Genomic DNA, 5,966 nt, shown 5'->3' with positions numbered 1-5,966 from the left:
GGATTGGAGCAGAAGCTGTGTTCCACTCACCAGAAGTCTTAAGATCCTGTGGCGGGTGTCGTGGGTAGCTGGCCGTGTCAATGTTTTCTATGGTATCTTCTGCACCTAAGAGTTTCTCTTCTATCTCTTGTATTCTGTTGGTGATGGTTCCATCTATGATTCCTGATCTCTTTCCTAGGTTGTCTATCTCCGGGGTTGTCTCCTTTTATGATTTCTTTATTGTTTCTATTTACATTTTTAGATGCTAGATGGTTTTGTTCAATTCCTTCACCTGTTTGGTTGTGATTTCCTAAAATTGTTTAAGAGATTTTTGTGTTTCCTCTTTAAGGGCTTCTACCTGTTTACCTGTGTTCTCCTGTATTTCTTTAAGGGAGTTATTTATGTCCTTCTTAAAGTCCTCTATCATCATGATAAGATGTGATTTTAAATCCAAATCTTGCTTTTCTGGTGTGTTAGGGTATCCAGGGCTTGGTGTGGTGAGAGAAATGGGTTCAGATGTTGTCAAGTAGCATTGGTTTCTTTTTTTTTCTTATTTTTTTTCTTTTGGGTGCAGCGAACTTTAATTGATGGTATTCAAGAGAGTAGGGAGGGCTCCTCTAGGCCCTTCCTGTTATTATGGGGGTCTGGGGTGGAAATTGTGAGAGAGATGCTCAGTGTTGGGGGCCGAGTTGGGATAGGGACTCCTCAGCAACTGAGGGCCTCTCTCTTGCTCTCAATATCCTTGCTGGGGTGGGTGGTTCAGGGTTTCTTACTCCTTGGAGGCTGTGTAGACCATGAGGTCCACCACCCTGTTGCTGTAGCCGTATTCATTGTCATACCAGGAAATCAGCTTGACAAAGTTGTCATTGAGAGTGATGCTAGCCCTGGCATCAAAGGTGGAAGAGTGGGAGTTGCTGTTGAAGTCACAGGAGACAACCTGGTCCTCAGTGTAGCCCAGGATGCCCTTCAGTGGGCCCTCAGATGCCTGCTTCACCACCTTCTTGATGTTGTCATACTTGGCAGGTTTCTCCAGGCGGCATGTCAGATCCATGATCGACACATTGGGGGTAGGAACATGGAAGGCCATGCCAGTAAGCTTCCTGTTCAGCTCTGGGATAAACTTGCCTACAGCCTTGGCAGCACCAGTGGATGCAGGGATGATGTTCTGGGCAGCCCCACACCACAGCTTTCCAGAGGGGCCATCCACAGTCTTCTGAGTGGCAGCGATGGCATGAACCATGGTCATGAGCCCTTTAACGATACTAAAGTTGTCATGGATGACCTTGGCCAGGGGTCTAAGCAGTTGGTGGTGCAGGATGCATTGCTAACAATCTTGAGTGAGTTGTCATATGTTTCGTGGTTCACACCCATCACAAACATGGGGCATTGGCAGAAGGGGTGGAAATGATGACCCTTTTGGCTCCACCCTTCAAGTGGACCCCAGCCTTCTCCATGGTGGTGAAGATACCAGTAGACTCCATGACATACTCAGCACCAGCATCACCCCATTTGATGTTAGCAGGATCTCGCTCCTGGAAGATGGTGATGGGCTTCCTGTTGATGACAAGTTTCCCATTCTTGGCCTTGACTGTGCCATTGAATTTGTCGTGGGTGGAGTCATACTGGAACATGTAAACCATGTAGTTCAGGTCAATGAAGGGGTCATTGATGGCAACAATTTCCACTTTGCCATGTGGAGAACAGATGGCAGCCCTGGTGACCAGGCGCCCAATATGGCCAAATGAGTTTACACCCACCTTCACCATTTTGTGTATGGGACGAGGCTGGCACTACACAAGAAGATGCGGCTGTTTCTGGAACAAGGAGGAGCAGAGAGCCGTAGCATTGGTTTCTATTGCATATGTTCTTGCTCTTGTCTCTCGCCATCTGGTTATCTCTAGTGCTACCTGCCCTTCCTGAATCTGACTGGAGCCTGTTCCTCCTGTGATCCTGGTTGTGGCAAAACTCCTTGGAGTCCAGCTGTCTCTGTGATCCTGTGATTCTGGGATCCTGTCATTTTGATATCCTGGGTATGTCAGAGCTCCTGGGAGTCAAGCTGCCTGTGAGATCCTGAAATCCTGGTGTGACCAAGCTCCTGAGGTTCTGTTGTGTCAGATCTCCTGGGAGTCAAGGTTTCGCTGGATGTTGCAGGGGTGGGTGGGGAGCCAGAGCCATGGGTTTGCTCAGGGCATAGGTGCAAGCTGAAAGAAACCTGTTTCTCTGACCGGGTGGGGGTTTGTGCTTCCTTGGTTCCTGTGGGGGTTCCAGTTACACTGGATGCTGGGAAAGACTTGTGGCCTCAACTGTGATCTTGAGTGTGTCAGAGCTCCAGTGCTCCTGGGTGTGTCTGATCTCCTGGGAGTAGAGCTTCCTCTGTGATCCTGTGATTCGTGATACTGGGCATTTCAGAGCACCTAGGAGTCAGGCTCCCTCAGGGTGTTGTAAGAGTGGGTGCAAAGCCAGCACCCCAGGTCTGCTCTGGGTGCAGATTCAGACCAGAAAGAATCCATGCCACTGTCTGGGTGGGGGTTCCTGCATCCCTGGATCCTGGGGGACCCAGGTACTTTGAATATTGGGGCAGATGTTGTGGCCTTTCCCATGATCCTGGGTGTTTCAGAGCACTTGGGAGTCGGGCTCCCTCTGCGTGTTGTAGGAGTGGGTGCATAGCCAGCACCCAAGTCTGCTCCAGGTGCAGGTTCAAACTGGAAGGAACCCGTGCCACTGGCCAGTTGGGGGTTCCTGTGTCCCTGGATCCCAGGGGTCCCAGTTAGTCCCAGTGTTGGGGCATATTTTGTGGTCTCCTCATTTGTGGTCCTGGGCATGTTAGAGCACCTGGAAGTCGAGCTTCCTCTGGGTGTTGTGGGACTCTGTACAGAGCCAGCGCCCAAGGTCTGCTCAGGGCACAGGTTCAGACCGGAAGGATAATAATGTAATTATCTTATATGAAGGATATCTTATATGTGACACACAAAGGGGTTGCAACCCATGGGCTGAGAAATACTGGTCTAGAGGCATCTCTGAGTTTCAGTATTATGAAAAGCAAACCCACAAGCAAGCCTACGGGGAAGTCCCACTTGCTATTTATAGCAGAATTTTGATAATTTTCCTAGGGAGGTGCTAAGAGAGTTCAAACTGGCACCTTTTGAGCTTTTACTATGTCAGCTGTGTGCTTTGTCCCAGCACATCTTTGCCATGACCTCTAGAGGCAGGGGATGGTACTACACCCACACTCTGTGTTGGAGTCTCAAGAAGCTCTGAGTACTGCGCATGGCCCACAGAGGCTCGATTAAAACCCTGGTGACAATGGCATAGTGTGTATTCATAATGCACACATTATTCTGGGAGAACTTATTTTCAGGTAGAAAGTTGTGCAGCTATGTGAAGGTCCCAGTTCTGTTATTTCTTGTCTATATGACCTTGGGCAACTTAACTTAGGTTTTTGGAGCTTCTGTATGATAGAGATATCAACACTTGCCCTTCAGGGCTAACATCAAGCCTGACTGAAATTTCCTCATATGCCAAATGTCTGCTATATCTTCACAAAGACTTAGAAATGGCCAATAAACACATGTTCAAGTTCATTTGACATCACTGTTTATTAAAACCATAATAAGATACCACATTGTCCCCCAGTAGAATGGGTAAAAATAGAAAGATTTGACAGATTACAATGTGAAGTGTTTGAATGGAAACAGCTCTTTTGTGCTTCTGGGCAAACAGTATACATAGGAGTGAAACCTGTGGAGAAATCATGTAGTAGAATCGACTAATGATGGCAAATGTGTGTGTGCCCTGGCTGGCGATTTCCATTCTGAGCATATACTCAAGGGAATGGTGGTTTGTGTTCACCAAAAGACAGAATATTCACAGCCTCATTCATAGCCTCAAAAAAACCAGACACAGAAATATTCTTCAGAGGAGGAGGAATAGATATGATCTGGTGGAGTAGTGATGGGGGATATCCTTCATCAGCCAGCTAACTATAGATGCATACATGAGTCCCATAGGTAGTTCGCTGAATGAAAGAAGCCAGACAGAGTGCACATTTTTATTCTAATTTTTATGGAGTTTCTAGTTCTTCTTCAATTGCATGAACTCAATAATAGGTCAAACCAACCTTTGTGGAGAGAACTCTGAGCATCAGTGACCCCTGTGGAAGACACAGAAGGAGTTGTTGAGGAGTTTAGGAGTTTCTTGCCTTGATTGGAGTCATGGATGTAGATAGATAAAATACATTAAGGTGTACATGAGAGACATGTGGGCATTATTCTAAGTCACATGATATACATAAAATGTTAAGCTACAATGTATTGGTCATGTGGTAAGTGCTCAACAAACATGAGAATCTTTCTTTGTTTTGTTGTCTCCTAGATAAGAATATACAATGTTGGGGCTGAGAGGATGGCTCAGTGATGTGCCTGCCATACAGTCACAGGGTCTGATATCAGATTCCAGAATCCAGGTAAAAAGTTGAGTATGGTGGTGCATGCTTGTACAAACTCCAGTGTTGGGAACAGGGGCAGAGGCAGGAGGATCCCTGAAGCTAATTGGCCAGCCTAGATGAATAAATGAGCTCCAGGTTGAATTAAAGTTCTTGTCTCAAAAGATAAGATGGGAATCAATCAGTGGAGGCACTGGACTTGTACCTCTAGGCCCAACACACATGCATGCACACATATACACATGTGTATGTACATTGGTGCATCCTGGACCTACATGAACACACACACACACACACACACACACACACACACACACACACACACACACACAATGTGACTTATATTGACAAATAGTGATTTTTCCACCCAGGGAACATAGGGCAGTTTAAGAGGATGAGAAAGCCTCATGCAGAAAGCTGGGTTACCACAGACTGAATCAAATGGCCCCTTGAGATGACAAGGATTCACTTGTCCGTGTGGTGTGAGTAAGAAAGGTTCTCCACTCCTGTGTGGTCATGGGGAACCTTGTGGGAAGTGGAACATTTCAAACAGTTGATGGTGAGGCAATAGGGCAAAGTGTAGAAGTTGAGAGGATTCAGGGAAGAGCTAAAGGAGTCCGTGTAGCCAGGGTTTGCAAGGATGTGAGTGTGTAGAGTTGGAAGACGTGGGTAGAGCATTCATGGGAGAACTTGGGTTCCATGATTCTACTGGAGGAATTAAGGAGATTTCCAAGTCATGTTGTCAAGCTGGCAGCTGGAGATAGCTGGGGAATGTAAGTGTCAGGATGCCTAGGAGCAGAAGCTGCAGTTAGCAGGGCTAGATGAGTTCCGAAGAAAGTGCCTGGAGCAAAGGCCAAGTGTGGTTGTCCTGGGCCACACTTGGAAGGGACAGAAGTCACACATGTAGGGTCTCACTCTATCTCACACCTTGCTGAGAAAATCCAGTATCTACCACAACCAGGAAGCTGATCCCAAGTGAGAGGTTTTTTTTTTTTTTTTTTTTTTTTGAGGAAGGGATATTTGTCTATTCAATCTGGAATAGGGATGGCAAGTGTGGTTCTTGCATGAGAAGGGGAGGGAAGCAAGATATAGCATAGAAGGACCTACACATGGATGCCTTCTTAGCTGCAGCCTCCACCCAGCCTCTCCAGGAACTGCGTTGTCACATAAAGTCAAGGGAGAAGGGCAAGTACAAAGTCGTATGACCTTCTGTTATTGAGCCACTGGTACAGATGGCTCCTGGTGGGGGGAATGAGGATTGTAATCTGTGGACATGGCAGGCCCTGTGTCCTGGACCATTTTCTGAAGAAGGGTTGGTGAAGATCCATTGGCAGCAGCACCTAGAGCTGCAGAGAACAGACACCATAATAAGGAAAGAGGGTCAGGGAGGCTACCAGCACATCCATGACAGTTCTGTCATGGGGACAGGAGACAATAGTCTCTCAGAACTGGTTCTGTCTGTCTGTCCTGCATGAGAGCATGATGGAACCAGTTAGCTTTAACATGTTGCCCACCCCTTCCAGTCTCCTTGGTCCCATGGCTATCC

General features: G+C 47.0%; 1 pseudogene; it reads right to left on the bottom strand.

Annotated features, from left to right (window-relative positions):
* Positions 1 to 748: 748 nt before the first annotated feature.
* On the bottom strand, positions 749 to 1,745 carry LOC110302449 (glyceraldehyde-3-phosphate dehydrogenase pseudogene; annotated as a pseudogene).
* Between the last annotated feature and the right edge of the window lie 4,221 nt (positions 1,746 to 5,966).

This window comes from Mus caroli, unplaced genomic scaffold (genome assembly GCF_978045245.1).
Source record: "Mus caroli unplaced genomic scaffold, Mus_caroli_1 scaffold_11, whole genome shotgun sequence".
Classification (NCBI taxonomy): domain Eukaryota; kingdom Metazoa; phylum Chordata; class Mammalia; order Rodentia; family Muridae; genus Mus; species Mus caroli.
The sequence above is the reverse complement of the archived record's forward strand: the minus strand, read 5'-3'. Positions and strand labels throughout refer to the sequence as shown.